Source organism: Ascaphus truei, chromosome 22 (assembly GCF_040206685.1).
Source record: "Ascaphus truei isolate aAscTru1 chromosome 22, aAscTru1.hap1, whole genome shotgun sequence".
NCBI lineage: Eukaryota > Metazoa > Chordata > Amphibia > Anura > Ascaphidae > Ascaphus > Ascaphus truei.
The window spans coordinates 2,176,111-2,203,154 of record NC_134504.1 but is presented as its reverse complement, the minus strand read 5'-3'; the positions used below and the strand labels follow the sequence as shown (position 1 = coordinate 2,203,154).

At 49.2% G+C, this 27,044-nt stretch overlaps 1 long non-coding RNA gene across 1 annotated transcript; it reads left to right on the top strand.

Annotated features, from left to right (window-relative positions):
* Window positions 1-17,519: 17,519 nt before the first annotated feature.
* Window positions 17,520-20,029, top strand: LOC142472504 (uncharacterized). The gene is made up of 3 exons (XR_012789736.1): window positions 17,520-17,702; window positions 18,527-18,627; window positions 19,955-20,029. It is a non-coding gene; the product is annotated as an uncharacterized LOC142472504 (long non-coding RNA).
* Window positions 20,030-27,044: the final 7,015 nt, after the last annotated feature.

Genomic DNA, 27,044 nt, shown 5'->3' with positions numbered 1-27,044 from the left:
TACAGCAGCTCCCACTATACAGCAGCTCCCACTATACAGCAGCTCCCACTTACCTCCTGAGAACACAGACCCAACCAGCCCCTGTCTGTGCTCTACTGCAGCAAGATAGCCTTTAATACCCAGCACCACCCTCACCTGTGGGTCACATGGGTCTCTTTCAGCCAATAGGAATCAAGCTTTCCCCCAATCAGGCTGCAGCACAGGTGTAGTATGAGGATAATTAGTGAGGATGTAATATGTCTGTGAATTAATTGTATTAATTAGCTCATATTGGTCTCACTCTGTCCCCTATTCAATCAAATGAGCTAACACAGGTAACAATGTATCAGCTTCCCTTCACATGAGTAACGTTCATTCAGCATCCCCTGTGCATCACTGAGCCTCTCACTGTATTCATTGGCAGAGGGCTGGGCCCTATATATTCTATATGGGTCTGTTATCCCATCATTTACATCACATCCGCTTCCATTACACCGAATAGAAACTATAAAGTGTTTTATAACCTAATTAATTCTCACAATACAAATAAGAGAAGGGGGTGAGTTTAGTATTTTAGTGAAACCCTCCCAGCCGGAGAGGCCCCTCTCTGGGAAAATAAACCCCAGGAGCTGACACTTCTTTATTTTTGCTGTTGGTGTTTCCTCTTCAGAGGATATCCATGTGTGATAGCAAATACTTAAAGGGCTTATATGAAAACATACTTGGACAGGTACCAGTGGTGAGGGGGGCACACTGGGGTCAGAGGTGGTGAGGGGGGCACACTGGGGTCAGAGGTGGTGAGGGGGGCACACTGGGGTCAGAGGTGCCAGTGGTGATGGGGTACCCTGGGATGAGAGGTGCCAGGGGGTGAGGGGGTACACTGGGGGCTGGGAGTGAGGGGGCACACTGGGGTGAGCGGGGTACACTGGGGGTTGGGGTTGAGGGGGCACACGGGGAGTGGGGGTACACTGGGGCTAGGGGTGAGGGGGCACACTGGGGGTGAGGGGGCACACTGGGGGTGAGAGGGTCACACTGGGGGCTGGGGGTGAGGGGGCACACTGGGGGTGAGGGGGGTGGAATGGGGTCCGTGGGACATACTTGGGACAAGTGCGAGTGGTGAGGGGGGCACACTGGGGTCAGATCTGGCACAGGGTGAGGCGGGCACACTCGGATAAGAGGTGCCAGGGGGTGAGGGGGGCACACCATATCATTCAGCCCAAACCTTAACATTCTTCCCACACCTTATCATTCCTCCCGAGTAACACTATTTCTCCTGCGTCGCTCTATTCCCCACCTTAATGAAGGCCACAGACACATATACATTCTTGTGCCCAACACACAGGGAGATAGAGATTCACCAAATGTCGCAGGGAACTGACACTGATTTTCAGACTGGGCCCATCCACTTTAAAGACTGTGTTCTTGTCACTAAGAAACTCGTTCAGCCGAATAATTAGTGTTCTCCATCTGTCCTGTATATTTTATAATGGGGCAGTTCCGCTTTAGACCAAAGTGGCCTAATGACAGCGATAGTTGTAATGGGTAAAATATAGGATGCTTTAATAACATATCAGACCACTTACAGTATAAGGAGTGGTTAAAGTGTGATGGTACAACAGTACATTTCCTTTTTAGTTACCAGCTCGGGGTACTGTTACTCCTAGGCACCCAGTTTCCTTTCTTCTTGTCGAGGTCTCTCCAACGTAGAGTACAAAGAGCGATTCCGCATTGTAAACAAACATCAATTTCAAAACAAACAGCGTAGGCAGCCGTCCCACCCCCCGGACATCGGGTTCCCCATTATCATTACAAGAAAAGTACTATGCGATGTAGTTAATTTATCTATCGCTACAGGGTCTTGTAGCAATTAATCATTAAGAATCCCAACCCTATCTCAGGGGCGGCCAACTCCAGTCCTCAAGGGACACCAACGTGTCAGATGTTAATGATATCCCTGCTTCAGCACAGGTGGCTTAAACTGATTGAGCCCCCTGTGCTGATGCATGGCTATCCATAAAACCTGGCCTGTTGGTGGCCCTTCAGGACTGGGGTTGAGCACCCCTGCTGTAGATGAAAGCCACATGAATGGGAGTGTTATGGAGAGAAACTGAAAAATGAGCTTCTTTTCGTGCTCTGCTTGGGGATTCGTTTCTTAACTATGGCAATTCTGTTCTTTGTTTTATTATTATTATTATTAAGATATTAGTGTAACTTGTTTATCCCTGGGAAGGGGCTGCATGTTCAGCTCTGGAAGAACTAACCTCCTCTTCCTAGCAGAGCTCAGACTGTTTATATTAATAGAGATCATTTTCATTTCTTAAGAGATACGGAGTAGTAAATAGTAGAAATATTAGTGTAACTGTACAGTCGTGACATATCTTAATGTAATTAGCTGTAGAAAAGAAATATTACGAATAATATAGATGATGATATTATTTAGACGCTGGTCAATATGTTAAAAAAAAAACAACAGCAAACCTTTGTTCAATAATGAAACAGTGGCACCAAACTGTGACAGACCTCCAGACGGCAAACTCGGAGCTTCAGGGAAATGGAAAGAAAAAATGCTTTATTCATATTGATCCTTGTCAGACAGAATAAATGTAGAACATCAATGGGATAAATCAGTAGGAGAGACCTTATGCAACACAAATAAACACTACTAATAATAAACAACAGCCCGAGACTAAGTTACTGTTGTGGGCACTGCATGGAAGGTTCCATGGAACCAAAACTTCGGTAGTTACAAACTCATATAAGGTGACTTGGGATGGACCGTGTTCCTAGGTGCCTTAGGCTGGATCTGATAATTGTCCTTCATAACTTGGTCAGGAGGAGATTAACATCCGTAGATTCAGGATCAACAGGGGATCCACTCTTTGGCATGCTCTATTGACCACCCTCAGGGGTGTACGCCGACACACTTGTTCCGTGTACGGAAATGTTCCGTTGAAAGGGAAAGCTTCTGCCCTCCTTCCTAAAGCACTTGTCTATGGGATGAGGCTCCTTCTTCTACAGAGGGTGTGTATAGAAAGGTCTGAATTGAAACTAAAGGAGGTGTTCTTAAAAAATGAGGTTGTCTCCTTCATAATGGCCGCCCTTCGCCTGGAAAGATGGGATTCTGATAATAATGTCCCGAGGTCTGTTAGAGGTTGAAGGGGACTTACCAAGGCTCAAAAATGATTGCCCTTTTAAAGGAATAATACCAATAAAAAAACCACAGAATGTCCTTAGAAAGGACAGGACTGGTGCGATTCTCCAGCACAGTCATCTCACAAAGATGGAATGTAAAGGTGATACAGTATAAATACAGGACATAAAACACAAATCCAGGATTGGAAATAAAAAGCACCAGAGAAACACCACTTTCTTCTCCTCCAGTAAATCCGAGTTGTACATGGTGAATCAGAGAAGCACGCCCCGCCGAACACTGCGTTCCCAAAATAATTCAGTTGTTTGTTTGTTATTGTTACTAAATTATTAGGCTGCAAAAAAAAAAAAAACCTTTTTCTTTGTATGCTTTGAAAAATCTGCGGGCTCAGTTGATTGCACAGGAGATCCATCTGCTCCAGTTTGCTGCTAAGTAGGTCATTACAAGCAAATTATTTCTTCTTCGCTAACAACTTTCTTCCTGAAATATATTGTCAAAAATCTTCACTGAGAAATGATACATAGAGACAGAAACCAACATAATGGAAACCTGTACTAGAGTGGGTTGCTTGCTCTGTACTTTCTTAACCCAGATTTAGCAGTGCGAGGCACTTAAAGGGGCCAATGTTCATAAATTCGTCCAAAGCACTTGATTCGCCCAGACCCGAAAATGTGGGTTTGGCTTGAGAGAAGAGAGAGAGGTTATCTCTTATTTACCTGGGAAATATGTTAATAGGAGGCATTTGCATATCCGTTTACCCATATTTCCCAGGTATCTCAGGTGTGTCCATTTTTGATGGATAGGTGTGCCTCCCTCTCTCTCTCAAAACCCATATTTCAGGATCTAGGTGAATCGAATGTTTATGGATGAATTTACGAACAGTAGCCACCGGCGCAGTTGCATTCGCTCGCATGTTTAAAGGGCTTTCTTTAAGTTATTCGAAGCAACTTTTTTTTTTTATCCCTTAATATTCACTCTTGTGAATAAATACCAGATTTTCTCCGAATTTGAATCTTGGCCAATAATTTGCCCATCACCATTAAGGACCCTGAAGGCAGATTCATTTTTTTTAGAAGGAAACATCTTTATCTCGCCAGTTACTCGAGTCAATCTTTATGCTCTGAACCAGTATGAGAAACATTTCTCAAGAAATGTGTATCTCTCCTTACTGCCCGTGGGTGACAGGGCCTTAACCCGTGTGACCAGGCCTTATCCCCTGTGTGACCGGGCCTTAACCTCTGTGTAAATGGGCTTCAAAGGAAAGCCTGTATTGGTCTGAGGAATCCAGCAGGGAGCTGGTTAATTGCAGCTGTAGACAGCCTGGCTCATCAGACAGGTAGAAAAGCCTCCTGCTTACACTGCAGGGGAGATCTCTTCAGGACAGAATAACTGTGCTGCCAGCAAGACACCCTAAAACCAGACCCTCTACATCCAGGCTGCAGCAGACCCTGGAACCCCCCAGAGTGTGCCCCCCCCTTCCTTATATAGGAAAATATAACACAATCATTGCAAAAACTGAAGCAGGGACTGATTGAGCCACCCTTGCTGAAGCAGGGGTATCCTGAAAACCTGACCTGTTGGGGGCTCTGTAGGACTGGAGTTAATAATCCCTAGCATTTTATAATGAGCAATCCTGCAAACTTTGGTGGAAGGTATTTCATGGAATTGTTGGATTATCTGATTAATACCTGCTCCTCGATCACCTACGGAGGCTCGATTTATATTAGCACATGTTACCGATCTCGCCGCTGTAACTGTTGTCTCATCATTTAATCACAGATCCGAAAGACAAGCTTTTTAATGGAAAATTATTTCTCATTGTCTGGCGAGCCTGGCAGGCAGAACTTTCTAATTACCATAATAATTGCTTCAAAGACGTGCGATACATTGTAGCACTTCACATTCACACATAACCCCTTCACTGCCAGAGAAGCCTGCAACGTATTGCTAGGCCTTTCCGGGGGGGTCACAAAAATCTGGAATAACCTTCTCCTCTTAAAAATGTAAAACAAATATATTTTCATAAATATACCACACTGGATCAGGGCGGCCTGGTGTCCAATATTAAACCGGACTGTCCTGTATTTGGACACTCTGTCCAGTAAAAAATGAGAGGTAATACTGGACATGTATGTGTCCGGTATTACCTCCCTGGACATAGTGACCTGACCGGCTTGGGTGGGGGCTGGGAGGGCCTGGGGGGAGGGATTTCCCCGAGCAGGGAGAGAAAGACTGCTGGGCAGCTTCCTCCATCCTGATTGGCTGCTGCTGGGTAATGCAGCCAATCAGGAGGAGGTGTCAGGAGCCTGAGGGTGGGGCCAAGGGGAGGAGGAAACAGCATGGAACAGAGAGAGGTGTGTGTGTGTGTGTGTGAGTCTCTCGAGTGCGTCACACCTTTCACCATTGTGTACAGTATTTTTGGAGAAGCCGTCTGGCACCCCTATGTGTGTCTTGCCTTGTTTATAGTTTCCATTTCTTGCCCAATAACAGTAATGTCCACATTCAGTACAACACAACAGAACTGTCAGGGTTAAGAGGTTCTGGGGTAAAACAATTACATTTAATGTAAGAATAATTTTCACATATCTAAATTATGCCAGTGTACAGAGCATTAGTAAGACCACACCTTGAATATGGAGTACAATTTTGGGCACCACTCCTTAGAAAAGACATTATGGAACTAGAGAGAGTGCAGAGAAGAGCCACCAAATTAATAAAGGGGGTGGACAATCTAATTTATGAGGAGAGACTAGCTAAATTAGATTTATTTACATTAGAAAAGAGTTGTCTAAGAGGGGATATGATAACTATATACAAATATATTCGGGGACAGTACAAGGAACTTTCAAAAGAACTATTCATCCCAAGGACAGTACAAAGGACTCGGGCCATCCCTTAAGGTTGAAGGAAAGGAGATTTCACCAGCAACAAAGGAAAGGGTTCTTTACACTAAGGGCAGTTAAAATGTGGAATTCATTACCCATGGAGACTGTGATGGCAGATACAATAGATTTGTTCAAAAAAAGGTTGGACATGTTTTTAGAAAGGAAAGGTATACAGGGATATACCAAATAAGTATACATGGGAAGGATGTTGATCCAGGGATTAATCCGATTGCCAATTCTTGGAGTCAGGAAGGAATTAATTTCCCCCCTTATGAGATATCATTGGATGATATGACACTGAGTTCTTGTTTGCCAGGCTCAGCCAGTCCTGGTTTTGCAGTATTCGTTCCCGTACAGACAACCGTTATCCACGTATAGGAAACATTTATTAGGGTGAACAATACAGGCCCTGATTGCAGTCTGATGAGATACTTATTGTTCGACAGGATTGTGAACCAGAGCTGTGTTTATGGGGTTTTACCTAACTGAGCACACAGTGTTCAAATCATCAACCTCAAATCCTCAAATCTTTCAGTATTCACCATCAAGAATGAAGGGACTGGTCTTCCAATGACCCAACACCATGTCACCCATTCTGTGCTTAGGGTTTTAGTCACTGATCAGACCATGCTGATTAATCATTATATCTGGATAGTGCATACCCGCTGAGCCCTCACAGGGCAGATATGGGGCATCTCCTCCCAGGAGGACACAATCAGGGCATGATGTTTGCCCATCATGAGTAGATCCCACAACATACATCTCACCTTTGGATTAACATTAAGGACTTCAGTTTTAATTCTGAATGCAGCAAATACCCTCAAGCAAGTTCAACTACCCCTGCACGTGTAGCTTCCTGTGCTAAGCACTGAACAGCATTAACCCTTGTGCTGCTGGGAAGCTGTCACCAAATGACTAACCCCCATATGTTGGCTGAGCCAAGTCTAGGACTCTCCCGGGCTTCTGGTCACTGCCATGTTTGCATCAATACTGTAGCTCATTTGCACAGTAATTCTAGCAAACCACCCCAGTGTATGCAACTAGAATAAACTACCATTTTAACCTTGTCACTGGCAATAAAGCATAATCCCTATTCAGAGTAATTAATCTGGCCATTAGGTTCCACCCCCTGAAATCTTAAATTAATATTGTGGTGACTGAGCAGTATGGCACTAAAGATCTAGCTGTTAATAACCACATGGGTAATGTCTGAAAGTCCATCTAAACAATGGCTGGGGAGATGAGACAATGAACAGTGCTTGGGGATGTCATTCAGTCACCCTACTGTTTGTATTCAACATCAGCTACAGTGTACTGTATGAGCAGAAACCTCACAAATGCTGAGAAGGAAGAAGCAGAGACCACAGCAGACCCCCATCTTCCTCTCCCCCTAATAAGCAGACAGGCACAGAGTATGGAGAAGCACCATTTATTTAGGCAACTATGGACCAAGCAGATCTTCTGGGAGTGTTGTCTGCTTCTTCATCCCTCAGCAGACAGGAACTCACCATGTCTGCTTCTTCATCCCTCAGCAGACAGGAACTCACCATGTCTGCAGGAACCTCCTCTCCCTCAGCAGACAGGAACTCACCATGTCTGCAGGAACCTCCTCTCCCTCAGCAGACAGGAACTCACCATGTCTGCAGGAACCTCCTCTCCCTCAGCAGACAGGAACTCAGCATGTCTGCAGGAACCTCCTCTCCCTCAGCAGACAGGAACTCACCATGTCTGCAGGAACCTCCTCTCCCTCAGCAGAGAGGAACTCACCATGTCTGCAGGAACCTCCTCTCCCTCAGCAGAGAGGAACTCACCATGTCTGCAGGAACCTCCTCTCCCTCAGCAGAGAGGAACTCACCATGTCTGCAGGAACCTCCTCCCCCTCAGCAGACAGGAACTCAGCATGTCTGCAGGAACCTCCTCTCCCTCAGCAGACAGGAACTCAGCATGTCTGCAGGACCCTCCTCTCCCTCAGCAGACAGGAACTCACCATGTCTGCAGGAACCTCCTCTCCCTCAGCAGACAGGAACTCAGCATGTCTGCAGGAACCTCCTCTCCCTCAGCAGGCAGGAACTCAGCATGTCTGCAGGAACCTCCTCTCCCTCAGCAGGCAGGAACTCAGCATGTCTGCAGGAACCTCCTCTCCCTCAGCAGGCAGGAAGTCACCATGTCTGCAGGAACCTCCTCTCCCTCAGCAGGCAGGAACTCACCATGTCTGCAGGAACCTCCTCTCCCTCAGCAGACAGGAACTCAGCATGTCTGCAGGAACCTCCTCTCCCTCAGCAGACAGGAACTCACCATGTCTGCAGGAACCTCCTCTCCCTCAGCAGACAGGAAGTCACCATGTCTGCAGGAACCTCCTCTCCCTCAGCAGACAGGAAGTCACCATGTCTGCAGGAACCTCCTCTCCCTCAGCAGACAGGAAGTCAGCATGTCTGCAGGAACCTCCTCTCCCTCAGCAGACAGGAACTCAGCATGTCTGCAGGAACCTCCTCTCCCTCAGCAGACAGGAAGTCACCATGTCTGCAGGAACCTCCTCTCCCTCAGCAGACAGGAACTCACCATGTCTGCAGGAACCTCCTCTCCCTCAGCAGACAGGAACTCATGGGGCTAGCACTTACATGTCATGTTTATAAATCAGTTGATTTGGAGATTATTATTATTAATTCCAATTCACCACATTTTCCGGCGTGTTTAGTATTCCGTGGATTTTACGCCACATTGCACCTTTTAAGAAATGAATCTGTCTCAATCCACTTTTTTTTATTCCTCCATCCGACCCGCTCCTAATATTCTTCCTGACCTTTCGGAGATTTCACAAGACATGTAATTTACCAAAACCCGCTCACATCCATTCATCTATTATTCAAAGTGTTTAGGTAAAACTCTTGTACCGCTCAGAAAATGTCAATCGTATTATCTTTACTGCACTCACATTCCATAGAACAAACGATTATATTCGACATAATTTGCAATTGTGTTTCTTCCTCATCTAAAATGCAACAGTAGGAAATGTGCTGAATCATGGATTGAAATAATGCCTGTCAAAGCAAAGTGACGGTTATAGCATACTATTATACTGTAGCATACTATTATACTGTAGCATACTATTAGTGTAGCATAAATGTTACAAGACCCTTTTCCAGCTATTATAACGTGCCCCACGTGAACGCTGAATATACATGGATAAATTCCAGTGGACTGTGACGTGTTGGTTATTGGACCCTTTCCCAGTAGGTAACACAGTTGAATTTGATATGACATGAAGGTCACATCTGTAGCTTGGGTTAAATTACTATTTATAATGTTTCACAGCGGAGTATAAAAGGGGTAAACATAAACAGATTAACATCAATTAACACACAACAGGTCACAAAACAGGAATGCGATTTCCCAACATGTTAGGGCAGATTAGGTGGGCCAAGTGATTCTTATCTGCTGGGGGTTTCTATGTTTCACGTTAAGGAGGTCCGTGACCCAAGGAGACTATAATACGAGAAAGGGGGAGGAGGATTAATAGGGTGAGGGGGTTGATAATGTAAGGATGTACTATATGAAGTTCAGTAAATCAGTGTTCATCACAGAGGATTCATGGAGAGCGTTGGGTAGAACACTGAAGAAATAGGTTTTTAGGGAACTTGTAAATGTGGGAAGAGTAGGGGGGGAGCCTGGGAGTCTTTTCTAGAGGTGGGATTGGGAGAAATCTTGGGAGTGGGAGGAAGGTATAATGGAGAACAGGAATTGGTCATGGGTAGGTTAAATAGGACACGTGAGGCTGTATCCAGCGATGAGGACAGAGGTGTCCGCGGCAGGGGACAGTAATTGTTACTGCATCTGTAGGTAGAGTGATGAATGAAGGGCAGTCCAGAAAGTCGTAACTGGGCTGTGTATAACCCCGTCACTGCCAGAGGGGAGGGCAACGCATTGCTTCGCTGGCAGTGAAGGGGTTATCGTGATGGTTTTAGACGGAGGTCTTTTAAATCTGTTCAACGCTGATTGTAAAACTCAACAATCCTTGAAATGTCATCAATATATCACCAAGAGCGCTGCAGCAGCTCATATTCCGGAGCTAAATCTCCTCTCCTTACACTGCAGACAACCTTGAGAATTGAAGCTAGGCCAACAGTACATTTGTAAAAAGCAGTTACCTTATAGGCAGAATGGGGAACACCCAGGAGAGCCACCGAGAGGCTGTAAAATGTACATTTAAAGGTGCAGCCCCTCCCAGACCCAAAAAATAAACCACTTGCAAGGGACATGTTTAACGAGTTAAATCTGGATGCCTGACACCTGTAAGTAATTTAAAATAATCGTTTAAAGGTAGTTTGTAAATGTGACGGTAAGGGGGTCATCAGGATCTCAATAAAGGTCAAGCCCCTTCAAGGTTACCCCTGATCCGTATATAACTGTTCAAGAGAGTTAGCTCTTGGACCCAGTAACAGTGTGTCTTTCAATGCAAGACTTGTAATAAAGATATTTTTTGTGTTTCTATCTTTCCGGGCACGTCAGGGAGCAGGGATTACTAGGGCATGAGGTTCAAGGGGGATTTTGCGGAGCAATTGTTGACAGAATGTGCCTAGGTATTCAGGGTCCGGAGTTGTCGGTTCCCCCAAAAATGTAGCCAGGATCCATGCCTGTTTCTCGGATACATGTAGGCACATTGTCCCCGCAATATGTCCCCTTGAAAATGCTTGCGTGACTCACCACTAGGGTTCCCTGCTTCAGCGTAGCTCTGAAAGTTAAATGAGGCACAGGGATGAAAAGTGTCCCTGTAGCTGAGGGAATCCCTAGGTAACAGAGGGGTACTCCAGTTAGTGCCAGGTAGCCCAGAACCAGTATTGGGTACATGGGTGTCCCCAACCGTAGATAAGGTTGTGGGGGGACTCTCAGAGTCCAAGCTATGTCAAAAAGATAGTGCGTGGGGAGTAAAGGCTGATAGGAATAAAAGTGCCTTTCTATTCTATTTCCCCTACCCCGTGACTTAGGGATGTATTAAAGTACCTTTTATTCATACATTGTAACATACTGCTGTGTACTGTAAGGTAGTGGGACTTTCGGAACCGATGCCCACACAGGCTGCCAGGGCTACCAAGTTGGTGCCAGTAAGTCTGCTGGACATCGGAGTTCAAAGCAGCCAGCGGATGCCAGAGGTGTGAGAGGCAAATGGCCAGCGAGGAAAGGCTGAGTATCCAAGTCCAGGGATCAATGGCAGTCGTTCCGGACTGCCATTTGCTCTGCCAGACTTGGAGGAGCCTGTCACCGCGGGTGGTATTGAGTGACCAGGGACAGAGGTGGCAAACTCGCACATGTCCCTTGGTTCATTCAGATTTCCCGCTAACCTGGCTTTTTCTACCGGCTTGGCGCTGGTTGGCTGCTTGAGAAAGTTCCCACGCTCTGATTGGCCGTAGTATTTTGTGAATGGAGCCTGAAATACTATCGATGCACCCAATCAGATTCGTGTCCTCACTCAGAAAGAGCGCGGGCGGGCTTTTCAAAGTTGCTTCTGCGCAAATAGCAGAGCAACCGGCTTTGATTTCAAGCCTGAAAATCCTGCCCAAAATATTCTAAGCCCATCTTTTTGCGCCCAAGTTCTTAGAATCGAACGTAGCGGTCGCAGCTGGGATTGCAGGCCGATTTTAGTTCCAGGAGTTTGGTACTAACTCCCGGTCAGGAAAAGTCCAAGTTCTCAGAAGAGAAGAGAGTGGTGGCGTGTGGAACTTCACGCTATTTTGGGTACCAGGAGATTGTGGTCAGGGGAAAACTCTTATTTAGCATTCCCTGCACCTAGGAGAGTCTAGTTTTCGACCCCAGACCCCCGTGTGACTTTTTGTCTATATTTGGTGTTTTCTGTGTGTAAGCGATTTTAAGCGAATAAACTACAATTTATTTCACTATCCTGTTTTGCTCAATGTTACGATCCTGGTAAAAAGGTGTAAACGTCCTGGTCTCCCGTGACAGTAAACATGCTGACCTTACACGTGGGAGAGTTTTGATTTCCTCTGGCTGCTCCCTTGTGTAATATATGTGTGCCAAGCATTAGTTTGCACAGGACACCCCTGCTCTCTCCTGCCTTTTTACATTTATTGGCCTACTAAGGCCTTGATCCACTGTAAAAGGAACGGACTAATTATCTGCAAGGACTAACGCTAATTATCTGCAAGGACAACATCCCAACCCATTAGAACAGGCTTAGTGTCCCGCTATTGTAGCATAATGGGCTTCCTTCCAATACTGGGATGTAACGTCCGTCTTGGCGTTACTGCTATCCAGACTCCAGAATAGGACTGAGAGGAGGGAGATAACGCTGTGTTATATACATGATGCCTGTGGCATCACACCCATCCTGACCCCACCAAGGCCCTATTTCAGTGTGTGGAAGTAAAGCCAAGTTTAAGTATAATTTAACATTAGGTCCACGTGTTATCCTTAACGAACTGCAGTAAACAGGGGATGATATGAGAACGCCTCATTTGCATATTATTATCACGAACGCCTGTGTTGGCGCTAATATCTTTATGGGAGAAAACGAGGCCTAACATTATGTTATTGTCCCTTGTGGATACCGTATTATTCTGGGTGCGAGCAAGCGTGAGGGGGGTCACGAGAAGAGGCGGAGATGATCGAGAGGGGCGGACGACGCGAGAGAGGGGGAACGATGAGAGAGGGAGGGGGGTGTAAGGGGCGACAGAGGGGGCGACGTGGGAGAGGGGGAACGATGCACGAGGGTGGGATGACGTGTGAGGGGGGGACAACGCAAGAGGGGGGGAAGATGCAAGAGGGAAGGGGCGCAAGAGGGGCGAGAGGAGGGGGAGCGACGTGAGAGGGAGGGGATGACGAGAGAAGGGGGGACGACGCGAGAGGGGGTGGGATGCAAGAGAGGTGGGAGAGCCAACCAGAGGAAAGAGAAGCAGTGTGGACACTTCACAATGGGGGTCACAGGAATTGGATAACTAGGGGCACTGGGAAGCCCTCCCCCATGGAGTTGACAATCTAATTTTTGCACCAGAGGCACAGGGAGATAAAGTGACTCACCCAAGGGCACACAGACATGACACTGGGATTTGGACCTGGTTTACCCACTTCAAAGGGCAGCTCCCTGATCCCATTCACTGTAAGAGGGGCCAGCAACATTTCCTGGCACCACTGTCCCCAGGTGCCCCCCCCCCAAAATCCCTTGCACTTCTCACACTAGTGTGCACATCAACTTTCCCTGATGCCTCTGACACCAATGTAGTCCCTCACCCCCTGCCACTTATGAGCCATGTGACCCCCCTCACCACCTCTGACCCCAGAGTGCCCCCCTCATCCCCTGGTACTTCTCATCCCAGTGTGCCCCCCTCACCCCCTGGCACCTCTCATCCCAGTGTGCCCCCCTCACCCCCTGGTACTTCTCATCCCAGTGTGCCCCCCTCATCCCCTGGTACTTCTCATCCCAGTGTGCCCCCCTCACCCCCTGGCACCTCTCATCCCAGTGTGCCCCCTCACCCCTGGCACCTCTCAACCCAGTGTGCCCCCCTCACCCCCTGGCACCTCTCATCCCAGTGTGCCCCCCTCACCCCCTGGTACTTCTCATCCCAGTGTGCCCCCCTCACCCCCTGGCACCTCTTATCCCAGTGTGCCCCCCCTCACCCCCTGGTACTTCTCATCCCAGTGTGCCCCCCTCACCCCCTGGCACCTCTCATCCCAGTGTGCCCCCCTCACCCCCTGGCACCTCTTATCCCAGTGTGCCCCCCCTCACCCCCTGGTACTTCTCATCCCAGTGTGCCCCCCTCACCCCCTGGCACCTCTCATCCCAGTGTGCCCCCCTCACCCCTCTTATCCCAGTGTGCCCACCTCACCCAGTGCCAGATCTGACCCCATTCCACCCCCCTCACCCCCAGTGTGCCCCCTCACCCCCCAGCCCCAGTGTACCCCCTCACCCCGTGTGCCCCCTCACCCCCAACCCCCAGTGTACCCCGCTCACCCCCAGTGTGCCCTCTCACTCCCAGCCCCCAGTGTACCTCCCTCACCCTCAGTGTACACCCTCACCCCCTGGCACCTCTCATCCCAGGGTGCCCCCTCACCACTGGCACCTCTCACCCCAGGGTGCCCCCCTCACCACTGGTACCTGTCCAAGTATGTTTTCATATAAGCCCTTTAAGTATTTGCTATCACACATGGATATCCTCTGAAGAGGAAACACCAACAGCAAAAATAAAGAAGTGTAAGCTCCTGGGGGTTTATTTTCCCAGAGAGGGGCCTCTCCGGCTGGGAGGGGTTCACTAAAATACTAAACTCACCCCCTTCTCTTATTTGTATTGTGAGAATTAATTGGGTTATAAAACACTTTATAGTTTCTATTCGGTGTAATGGAAGCGGATGTGATGTAAATGATGGGATAACAGACCCATATAGAATATATAGGGCCCAGCCCTCCGCCAATGAATACAGTGAGAGGCTCAGTGATGCACAGGGGATGCTGAATGAACGTTACTCATGTGAAGGGAAGCTGATACATTGTTACCTGTGTTAGCTCATTTGATTGAATAGGGGACAGAGTGCGGCCAATATGAGCTAATTAATACAATTAATTCACAGACATATTACATCCCCACTAATTATCCTCATATTACACCTGTGCTGCAGCCTGATTGGGGGAAAGCTTGATTCCTATTGGCTGAAAGAGACCCATGTGACCCACAGGTGAGGGTGGTGCTGGGTATAAAAGGCTATCTTGCTGCAGTAGAGCACAGGCAGGGGCTGGTGGGGTCCGTGTGCTCAGGAGGTAAGTGGGAGCTGCTTGCTGTATAGAGGGAGCTGCTTGCTGTATAGAGGGAGCTGCTTGCTGTATAGAGGGAGCTGCTTGCTGTATAGAGGGAGCTGCTTGCTGTATAGAGGGAGCTGCTTGCTGTATAGAGGGAGCTGCTTGCTGTATAGAGGGAGGGTGGGATTGTGAAGTTGATGGTTTTCTCATGTCACTTCTGTAACAGGCTGGAGGCGGCTGCATCACACAGGTCATTGTGTCTCTGCCTAGGTGAGTCAGTGTTACTATGTGATATAAACCTATTGTCATGCCTCTAACACACTGGCTATATGTGTATATATATATATATATATATATATATATATATATATATAATATATATATATATATATATATATATATATATATATATATATATATCTACCTCTAACACACAGGCTATATATCTGCCCCCTAACCTGGCTCTGAGGCTTCTCTGTGCTGTTGGATTTTAGGGGTTGGCCAGTGTGCTGTGGGCACAAGATTATTGGGATGGGGAGCCCTCCGTGCCAATGTGTAATCTCTTGGTAACTAGGTCAGTTAATACCTGTAATTAATACCTTTAACTTTTTTTTTTTTAATTTTTTTTTTAATGCAGGCTTGGAACTGGTGAGTCCTCTATATCTGCTCGATGGACCATGTGGTTCCCAAGATACTGGTGAGGCTCCTTTCTTTCCCCCCCCCTCTTTTTTGGGGGGTGGAGGGGTGGGAGGGACTTAAATGGCTGTCCAACAGAAAGCTGCAACTGATGCAGCTTCTTAGTGGTCAGATTTGGCAGCCATTTTGTTTTCCCGGAGGGAGCTTTAAACCTGGTAAGTGTCTTGGTACCAGTGGGGTCTCCAGAGCTGAGAATGGTGATTTTTTTTTTTTGCGGGGTGCCTCTGGTTTCCCACCCTATTAAAAAAAAAAAGGGGGGGGGGTGCTAGTATAGAAGACCAAGGAGTGTTCTCTTCCCCTCTCTGCCCTGCTGGGGTGAGGGGAAACTGGATGCCCACAATGTAAGTGAGCCTCTAAGATAAATGTCCTGTTTTTATATAATATACATTTTGTCACTAGGCAACAAGCTGCTATTTCCAGGTGGCTGCTGGTAAATTAATGCTGAGCATAAGATGGTGAGAATCCCTGCACATGCCATAAAATAGGAGTGAATAGAGCATCTCACTCTGGCCACACCTGGCGTGCCCTTCCCCCTCTGTGCCCTTCCCCCTCTGTGCCCTTCCCCCTCTGTGCCCTTCCCCCTCTGTGCCCTTCCCCCTCTGTGCCCTTCCCCCTCTGTGCCCTTCCCCCTCTGTGCCCTTCCCCCTCTGTGCCCTTCCCCCTCTGTGCCCTTCCCCCTCTGTGCCCTTCCCCCTCTGTGCCCTTCCCCCTCTGTGCCCTTCCCCCTCTGTGCCCTTCCCCCTCTGTGCCCTTCCCCCTCTGTGCCCTTCCCCCTCTCCACTTTAGTAGCTCTGCTGGCTGATACCTATACATCTTGTATGCACTTACCAGAGCACCCTCTTACTATCTAACTTCTTACCACTTGAATTGTAAGCTCTTCGGGGCAGGGATGCCTTTTCCTATTGTCTGAAGTGCTTATTCCCATTTATCTGTGTTACCTTCACTGTTTGGCTTCTATATGGCTAATCCCCATGGGTACCTGGGCAATGCTGTAGAATAATGGGTGCCAGGAGCTTTTGTAGTAAGTAATTTACTTGTCCCCATGGCCCGGCACTGCTCAAGTACATTGTGCCAGCTTGGTAACTACCATTTCCACACAGATGAGGAATATTGGTGGCGATCTGCTGGGTGCCATCTTTCCTGAGGCCCTCTGGGGTGTTCCATATTGCTTTTTATTACTTCTGGATTACATTCCTTCCAGGGATCCTAATTTAACAGGTTCTGTCCCTATTTACAACATAATAAACAGGGGTGCCTGATCTGTACTATTACTTTGGAAACGTGACTGATATACTCTCCCTGAGGCTCCTCTCCTCTTGACCTCTGGGAACCTAACCTTCCAGAATAGTCCCTCCATATACCCCTGTGTGACTTCAGGATCGCCATAGCAACCTAGGGTGGGGCCCAGCATACACCAGCCATGCTAGTAACCCTTTAGGAGGGGAGTTATCTGCACTATGTGACATGTATTACTGCTGTAAAGTGTTTTTATAAATAGCTATACAGGAGGTTGTCAGTTATCTGCTGGAATCTGTTTTACAAACTGCTCTTGGATTGCAGATCCAATGTTGGTCCATGGCAGTGAGCACGTATAATCCTTCCTTCCAATGCTGCATAATGCATTATCTGGCGTTGAATAATTTGTTTGCTGGATAACGGATCAGTTGATGGTGAGGACCACCTGTATGTACATTAAGGGTCTCATCAGTCTCCAGGTCTGCGATCTTGTGTTATAATACTGACTTTTCTTCTGACCTTTACATTGCAGTCTGCTTCCATATGACATACAATGGGTAATGTGTCTTTGTTTCTCGTGCCTTTCCAGCTTGGTTATAAAATGACCTTTGGAACTTGCACTTGGCCTGTGACATGTTGGATCCATCTGTTTGGGATCACATAAAAACTGAGGTGTCTCCTAGTGTTCCATGAATACTCTGGGTTTACTGAGCTCCTTTGCTGCTTGGTTCTGTTACTTCTGACTCTCTCTCTTGCAGGTTTGACGAATCCCACATCCTGGATATTTGATCTTCTCAAGGTTTTAGATTTTATTTATTTCCTGTCTCACTGCCTCAGTCCTGACCTTACCACCCGGAGGGGTGTTTCCTTTGTATATCTCCCCAATGATGGGGGCAAGGGCAGGACTGGGGCAGTGATGCTTTGTTACGGCCGCTCTGTGAAGAATCTGTGGGTCCTGTTGGCATTGCTGTACTTTGGACCTTCTGCTGATGGAGAGGAGGTTCCTGCTGACATGGTGAGTTCCTGTCTGCTGGAGGAGGAAGAACCAGACAACACTCCCAGATTGGCCTTGTCCATTGTTGCCCAAATAAATGGTGCTTCTCCATACTCTGTGCCTGTCTGCTTATTACGGGGAGAGTAGGGTGGGGGTGTCTGCTGTGGTCTGTTTCTTCCTTCTCAGCAGTCAAATGAGGGGGTGAGATGTTTCTGTGCATAACGTAGAGGGGGAGAAGGCTGGCATGTCAGTTATCTAGCGGCTATTAGACCTACTAATGCCATTGTGGGTTGTCTGCTAGATCAAGCAGTATAGATACTACTGGATTAACTTCAGCAGCTGGCTGTAGGGGGCCACAGTGACCAGTATAAAGCTAAATGGGGATACCACTTTTTGCAGGGGGTAGACACTGTACTTGCATACACAATTGGATTGAGGCACACTGCAGTGACAAAGTGGAACTGATCAGTGTCCTTACAGATATGTCTCAGTGACATACTTCTCAGTGGAGGGTTAATGCTGGTCAGTACAAAGAATACAGCTGTACAGGTAGTGGTTTGGGTTAATGTGATCAGATAAATCGAGTTAAGCACTTCTGCAGATACAGTGCATTTGTTATAGACCTGTGTAACTAGTCAGCACTCACTAAGCCATAGTGTAAGGATCACTGACTGTATCCCTGATGTAGGGATTAGAGTATCTGACGGTGTCCACTGCCAAGAACTCTGTATGGTCAACTTCCTTTTTATTCTAATGTAAACCCCCAAATCTCACTCCTTGTGCTCATTAGGCAAAGCCACATAAACCAGGCCCTGGATTTCTCTCACAATAAATGTTTCCTATAGGGGAATTGTGCCAGTCTGTATGGGAATGAATACTGTAAAACCAGGACTGGCTGAGCCTGGCAATTTGGACCCCCATTCCCTGTTGATGCAGGTTTCCCAAGGTAATTAATACATTGAGTTCTGGATCTGGTATCTGCACTTGACACGAGTCAGTTTGACAGGGACCCTGCAAACACAGGAAAGCTCATTTTAGGGAGAGAGTAAACGTGCCATTGATGGACATTGGGAGAAGGTCAAATGTTTCCAGGAACACGAGAGGATCCATTTGCAGGTAGGGATGAAGGAGCCCCCCAAATAAATACAGTCTGTATGCAGCTGGGGGAGCAGAGATGAGACATTTAAAGTGAGAGGGAGACAGTAAAGATGTCAGACAAATAAAATAATAAGTGGTGTCCTGTACAATCCTCAATGGGATTTTGTAGCAGCCAAAGTACAATTTCTAACTGTGATCAAACATTTTAAAGTGTCATATCTCTCTAATATATATATATATATATATATAAAATAATCCCCTAAGAAACAGCCTGACATTAGGCTCATGCTGATGGACCCTTCTGGTTACACGAGGCCATCTCATAAATGTGAGAAAAGACCCCCCCCCCCCCCCCCCCCCCAATTGATGCGCTTAAAATCTATAGGGATCATTCATCAGATTTAGAGCGGCTGCAATTGGGCGATTTTTGTCTTTTCTGGCATTTATATAATATTCCCTTAGTACAGCACATGCACTATTATTGTCAGGCTGAGCGAGTACACGTGTTGTGTCGCGACCTCGTCATACGACACGTCTGTCACTGCAGAGCAAATAGCGAAACCTCTGCCAGTCCTATTAACCCCTTCTCTGCCAGATGGGCCTGCAACACATCGCTCCCCACTCATTCAATGGCTGGATCCTGTGCCCCTTCCTGGTACCAATGAGTTAATGTTTTGTAGGTCTTCAGGAAAGGGTTATAGTCTCCTGCACAGTACCACTGCTTTATTGCACTTTGCCCTCTGGCCAATCCTGGGGTGACTAAAGTTGCTATTCTGCTTCATTGGCAGGAAAGTACTTTACCAGTTGGTGTCGGAGATTAACAGTAATAAGCAGGGAACATGTAGCATAATGTGAGGCCAGTTTCCCCATGTTAGGGCCATTCACACGCGTGTGCGAGGGGCAGGCGGCTTCACAGTGTATGGAACCAGGGCCAGAGAGATCAGACCATACTGACCAACATCTGGGAGATTGGGCAGGAAAATACAGGACATCTCTACAGCTTCCATACACCTGCCTGGGATAAAGGGAAAGAAGTATAAAACTGACATCTAATTATTCGCGTCTCCCCCATGAACAGGAGAGGTGACCAGTGTGGGGCAGAGATATGGCATTTATTAGACACATTATTGTGCTCAGAATGACTAGGAGTAACATTGTGTTTTTATTAAACCCAGAAAGGGGAGCGGAGTGAAGGAGAACGGCGTGAGGAACCTCAGGATGCCGGCTGCTGGAAAGCAACCCCAAATTCTCTGCTGGTACCCGGGAGATAACTGGGTGCTGCACCCCTATAGGGCCAAGGTCAGTGCACTTAGCTGGACTCAGCACAGGGCGGCTGACAGTTTCCACCAGGCCCCCTCCCCTGTGTGGGCAGCCTTGGCACTCTCCCTCCCCTCCTCACACTCCATTCCCCCTTCCCTCCTCACACTCCATTCCCTCTCCCCTCCTCACACTCGATTCCTCCCTCCTCACACTCCACCCCCCCTGCTCACACTCCATTTCCCCCCTCCTCACACTCCATTTCCCCCCTCCTCACACTCCATTTCCCCCCTCCTCACACTCCATTCCCCCCCTCCTCACACTCCATTCCCCCCCTCCTCACACTCCATTCCCCCCCTCCTCACACTCCATTCCCCCCCTCCTCACACTCCATTCCCCCCTCCTCACACTCCATACCCCCCCTCCTCACACTCCATACCCCCCTCCTCACACTTCATTCCCCCCCTCCTCACACTCCATTCCCCCCCCTCCTCACACTCCATTCCCCCCCTCCTCACACTCCATTCCCCCCCTCCTCACACTCCATTCCCCCCCTCCTCACACTCCATTCCCCCCCTCCTCACACTCCATTCCCCCCCTCCTCACACTCCATTCCCCTCTCCTCACACTCCATTCCCCCCTCCTCACACTCCATTCCCCTCTCCTCACACTCCATTCCCCCCTCCTCACACTCCATTCCCCTCTCCTCACACTCCATTCCCCCTCTCCTCACACTCCATTCCCCCCCCCTCCTCACACTCCACCCCCCCTCTCCTCACACTCCATTTCCCCCCCCCCCACTTTTAGCTGGTCACCGCGCACGCAGAGCCCTCGCCGCGCACAAACACTCTGTGACACAGCACATTCACGGGATAGAAGATTCCCTCCCAGTGCATCGCAGGAATCTGTTTCTGTGGCTCATACTTCTTTTGCCTAAAAATTATATATTCTTCTGCACATCAGTATGAAGTATCAGCTGGTGGCGCCTTTTATCTTTCACGCGTCACTTTTGGAGCTTGAGGGGGTTAACGTGTACTAATTGCCTTTTTTTTCTCTCCTAGGGCAACGAGTAGGGGACGGCCGGGGTCCCATGATTTGCCCCTCACGTCTGTGACAGGCCGCGCTCTCCCACGTCTGTGACAGGCCGCGCTCTTCCACGTCTGTGACAGGCCACGCTCTCCCACGTCTGTGACAGGCCACGCTATCCCACGTATGTGACAGGCCGCGCTCTTCCACGTCTGTGACAGGCCGGGCTCTTCCACGTCTGTGACAGGCCGGGCTCTCCCACGTCTGTGACAGGCCGCGCTCTCCCACGTCTGTGACAGGCCGCGCTCTCCCACGTCTGTGACAGGCCGCGCTCTCCCACGTCTGTGACAGGCCGCGCTCTCCCACGTCTGTGACAGGCCGCGCTCTAAGTGGGGGCCTAAATGCTACAAAATATATTGTGACGTAGCGCGTGTCCTAAGTGGGGCCCGCAATGTCACAATACATTTTGTAGCATTTAGGGCCCCACTTAGCGCGTGGCCTGTCACAGACCTGCCCTGGAGGAGCTTGCGCTCGTCCCTTTCCTTTCCCAAAACACTTCCGCTTTCTAGCCTTTCCTTCCAAATAAAAGGGCCCCTTTCTGTGGGCTCTGCATCCCCAAAGGTCTCCTGTGTTTTATTTATTACACCCCACACGGATCAGGACCAGATCAGGGCTGCTGGCTTCCATCACACACCATCTTACCTGCAGCGGGACTCGAACCCTGCACCTCACACCCTGAGAGCCGCTGCACCAGCCCATGAGCCACCGACAGGTTATACAGAACAAGGCTCCTGTTAATCCTACATAGTGCGCCCCTGCAGTGCAACACTAATAGGCTCAGCGTTGTGTTGTATAGAATATTTACAAAAATATATATAAGTGTAGAATTACTATGCAGTAATAATGAGATCCTACTAACATAGGAACACGTGGGGATTTGAACCCTTGTCACAGTCACTCCAGGTAAAACATTTACACACTCAGCCACCTGGGGAGACAGTTATATTCGCTGGTTTTATAGCAGATAACATCTTACTAAGGGGGACAGCAATGTGACATTGTTTCCTAGTTTGTGATTGATTGTAACTATTCTGACTGGTTCATAATATCAGGGTGTACAGAACTCCTTATTCACTCTCTTTTGTGATATATTTGGTTAGTGAGTATATAGGAACCAACATATCAGTGAGTACAGCAGAGCCTCATGGGGCATTGCCTCAAGTTGTCACCATGAGCGAAAAAGGGGGGTTAAACCTATACTGTGCAGAGCCCACAGAGGGTTAGGGTGAGGTAATCACTGTGATGAGACGCAGAGTGTTGGGTGAAGAAGAGAAAGAGGCATTTCATTGGGCTGTGTATCTCTCCCTCACTATAACAGGGTGCTCCAGAAAAGGAAGTTGAAGACACAAGTGCTGAGTTTGGGTTCTGAGCCCATGCGGGTCTCTCTCTGTGGGACGGGCGCCTTCCTGGGATGGACAGGTTCCCTATTATCTGTGTTTTATAAATCAAGGGCCTGGATTCAGATAGTGAAATTGGTCCATTCCTTCGCCCCCCCGTGTTCACTCATACCAAGAACAGAACACCCCCCCCCTTCCTCGTTTCCTATGTCATTCTCCCAGCTCCTTCCAACTTGTGGAGAGAACACGCGATGAGTCACAGCGCTGCCCTTATTTACATATTAGGGAAATTATACCCAATGTTTCTCAGTTTTCAACACGGATTTCTCCTGTAGTGATGTAGGGTTAGAGGTGCTGATCCGATTACTCGGTTCTGTTTGAGGTTTGATCGCCGCTAATGAAATAGAAATGACACAGGTCCTGCTCTGTGATTGGTGGTCTGTGTGTGTGTACACACACACACACACACACACACACACACACACACACACACACACACACACACACACACACACACACACACACACACACACACACACACACACACACACACACACACACACACACACACACACACACACACACACACACACACACACACACACACGTTTGCCCTTCTTATTCTGGACCAATGGGGAGTGTGAGGGAGAAATGGATGAGTTACATCATATTATCCTGGGTGTGATCTAACGATTGTTGTGTCTTACCACAATATTTTCACATTTAAAGCATCAAGTTGAGATATTTTAGTTTTTCCTATGTGACATGTCTGCTCGCGTGAGTGTGACGTGTCTCCCGTGTCATCGTGACGTGTCTCCCCGTGTCTGTGTGACGTGTCTGTATAAAACAGCTCCCCCTTAATGGGAGATTTGGGAACAAGGTGCAGGAGATTCTCAGAAAACAGACAGATCATACTTTTATGAAATCACAGTAATAATAATAATAGCATGTTCTTGTATAGCGCTGCTAGTTTTACACAGCGCTTTACAGAGACAGTCCCTGCCCCGTGGAGCACAGGGAGGCACAGGGAGATAAAGTGACTTGCCCAAGGTCACAAGGAGCCGACTCGGAATTGAACCCAGCTCCCCTGCTTCACACTCAGTGCCAGTCAGTGACTTTACTCACTGAGCCGCTCCTTCTCCCAGGTTCCCCTGCTACACACACAGTGCCAGTCAGTGTCGTTACTCCCTGAGCCGCTCCTTCTCCCAGGCTCCCCTGCTTCACACTCAGTGCCAGTCAGTGTCTGTACTCACTGAGCCGCTCCTTCTCCCAGGTTCCCCTGCTTCACACTCAGTGCCAGTCAGTGACTTTACTCACTGAGCCGCTCCTTCTCTCAGGCTCCCCTGCTTCACACTCAGTGCCAGTCAGTGTCTGTACTCACTGAGCCGCTCCTTCTCCCAGGTTCCCCTGCTTCACACTGAGTGCCAGTCAGTGTCGTTACTCCCTGAGCCGCTCCTTCTCCCAGGCTCCCCTGCTTCACACTCAGTGCCAGTCTGTGTCTGTACTCACTGAGCCGCTCCTTCTCCCAGGTTCCCCTGCTTCACACTCAGTGCCAGTCAGTGACTTTACTCACTGAGCCGCTCCTTCTCCCAGGTTCCCCTGCTTCACACTCAGTGCCAGTCAGTGTCTGTACTCACTGAGCCGCTCCTTCTCCCAGGTTCCCCTGCTTCACACTCAGTGCCAGTCAGTGACTTTACTCACTGAGCCGCTCCTTCTCCCAGGTTCCCCTGCTTCACACTCAGTGCCAGTCAGTGGCTTTACTCACTGAGCCGCTCCTTCTCTCAGGCTCCCCTGCTTCACACTCAGTGCCAGTCAGTGTCTGTACTCACTGAGCCGCTCCTTCTCCCAGGTTCCCCTGCTTCACACTCAGTGCCAGTCAGTGTCGTTACTCTCTGAGCCGCTCCTTCTCCCAGGCTCCCCTGCTTCACACTCAGTGCCAGTCAGTGTCTGTACTCACTGAGCCGCTCCTTCTCCCAGGTTCCCCTGCTTCACACTCAGTGCCAGTCAGTGACTTTACTCACTGAGCCGCTCCTTCTCTCAGGCTCTCCTGCTTCACACTCAGTGCCAGTCAGTGTCTTTACTCACTGAGCCGCTCCTTCTCCCAGGTTCCCCTGCTACACACACAGTGCCAGTCAGTGTCTGTACTCACTGAGCCGCTCCTTCTCCCAGGTTCCCCTGCTTCACACTCAGTGCCAGTCAGTGTCGTTACTCTCTGAGCCGCTCCTTCTCCCAGGCTCCCCTGCTTCACACTCAGTGCCAGTCAGTGTCTGTACTCACTGAGCCGCTCCTTCTCCCAGGTTCCCCTGCTTCACACTCAGTGCCAGTCAGTGACTTTACTCACTGAGCCGCTCCTTCTCTCAGGCTCTCCTGCTTCACACTCAGTGCCAGTCAGTGTCTTTACTCACTGAGCCGCTCCTTCTCCCAGGTTCCCCTGCTTCACACTCAGTGCCAGTCAGTGTCTGTACTCACTGAGCCGCTCCTTCTCCCAGGTTCCCCTGCTTCACACTCAGTGCCAGTCAGTGACTTTACTCACTGAGCCGCTCCTTCTCCCAGGTTCCCCTGCTTCACACTCAGTGCCAGTCAGTGTCGTTACTCCCTGAGCCGCTCCTTCTCCCAGGCTCCCCTGCTTCACACTCAGTGCCAGTCAGTGTCTGTACTCACTGAGCCGCTCCTTCTCTCAGGCTCCCCTGCTTCACACTCAGTGCCAGTCAGTGTCTTTACTCACTGAGCCGCTCCTTCTCCCAGGTTCCCCTGCTTCACACTCAGTGCCAGTCAGTGTCGTTACTCCCTGAGCCGCTCCTTCTCCCAGGCTCCCCTGCTTCACACTCAGTGCCAGTCAGTGTCTGTACTCACTGAGCCGCTCCTTCTCCCAGGTTCCCCTGCTTCACACTCAGTGCCAGTCAGTGTCGTTACTCCCTGAGCCGCTCCTTTTCCCAGGCTCCCCTGCTTCACACTCAGTGCCAGTCTGTGTCTGTACTCACTGAGCCGCTCCTTCTCCCAGGTTCCCCTGCTTCACACTCAGTGCCAGTCAGTGGCTTTACTCACTGAGCCGCTCCTTCTCTCAGGCTCCCCTGCTTCACACTCAGTGCCAGTCAGTGTCTTTACTCACTGAGCCGCTCCTTCTCTCAGGTTCCCCTGCTTCACACTCAGTGCCAGTCAGTGTCTGTACTCACTGAGCCGCTCCTTCTCCCAGGTTCCCCTGCTTCACACTCAGTGCCAGTCAGTGACTTTACTCACTGAGCCGCTCCTTCTCCCAGGTTCCCCTGCTTCACACTCAGTGCCAGTCAGTGGCTTTACTCACTGAGCCGCTCCTTCTCTCAGGCTCCCCTGCTTCACACTCAGTGCCAGTCAGTGACTTTACTCACTGAGCCGCTCCTTCTCCCAGGTTCCCCTGCTACACACACAGTGCCAGTCAGTGTCTGTACTCACTGAGCCGCTCCTTCTCCCAGGTTCCCCTGCTTCACACTCAGTGCCAGTCAGTGTCGTTACTCTCTGAGCCGCTCCTTCTCCCAGGCTCCCCTGCTTCACACTCAGTGCCAGTCAGTGTCTGTACTCACTGAGCCGCTCCTTCTCCCAGGTTCCCCTGCTTCACACTCAGTGCCAGTCAGTGACTTTACTCACTGAGCCGCTCCTTCTCTCAGGCTCTCCTGCTTCACACTCAGTGCCAGTCAGTGTCTTTACTCACTGAGCCGCTCCTTCTCCCAGGTTCCCCTGCTTCACACTCAGTGCCAGTCAGTGTCTGTACTCACTGAGCCGCTCCTTCTCCCAGGTTCCCCTGCTTCACACTCAGTGCCAGTCAGTGACTTTACTCACTGAGCCGCTCCTTCTCCCAGGTTCCCCTGCTTCACACTCAGTGCCAGTCAGTGTCGTTACTCCCTGAGCCGCTCCTTCTCCCAGGCTCCCCTGCTTCACACTCAGTGCCAGTCAGTGTCTGTACTCACTGAGCCGCTCCTTCTCTCAGGCTCCCCTGCTTCACACTCAGTGCCAGTCAGTGTCTTTACTCACTGAGCCGCTCCTTCTCCCAGGTTCCCCTGCTTCACACTCAGTGCCAGTCAGTGTCTGTACTCACTGAGCCGCTCCTTCTCCCAGGTTCCCCTGCTTCACACTCAGTGCCAGTCAGTGTCGTTACTCCCTGAGCCGCTCCTTCTCCCAGGCTCCCCTGCTTCACACTCAGTGCCAGTCAGTGTCTGTACTCACTGAGCCGCTCCTTCTCCCAGGTTCCCCTGCTTCACACTCAGTGCCAGTCAGTGTCGTTACTCCCTGAGCCGCTCCTTCTCCCAGGCTCCCCTGCTTCACACTCAGTGCCAGTCAGTGTCTGTACTCACTGAGCCGCTCCTTCTCTCAGGCTCCCCTGCTTCACACTCAGTGCCAGTCAGTGTCTTTACTCACTGAGCCGCTCCTTCTCCCAGGTTCCCCTGCTTCACACTCAGTGCCAGTCAGTGGCTTTACTCACTGAGCCGCCCCTTCTCTCAGGCTCCCCTGCTTCACACTCAGTGCCAGTCAGTGTCTTTACTCACTGAGCCGCTCCTTCTCCCAGGTTCCCCTGCTTCACACTCAGTGCCAGTCAGTGTCGTTACTCTCTGAG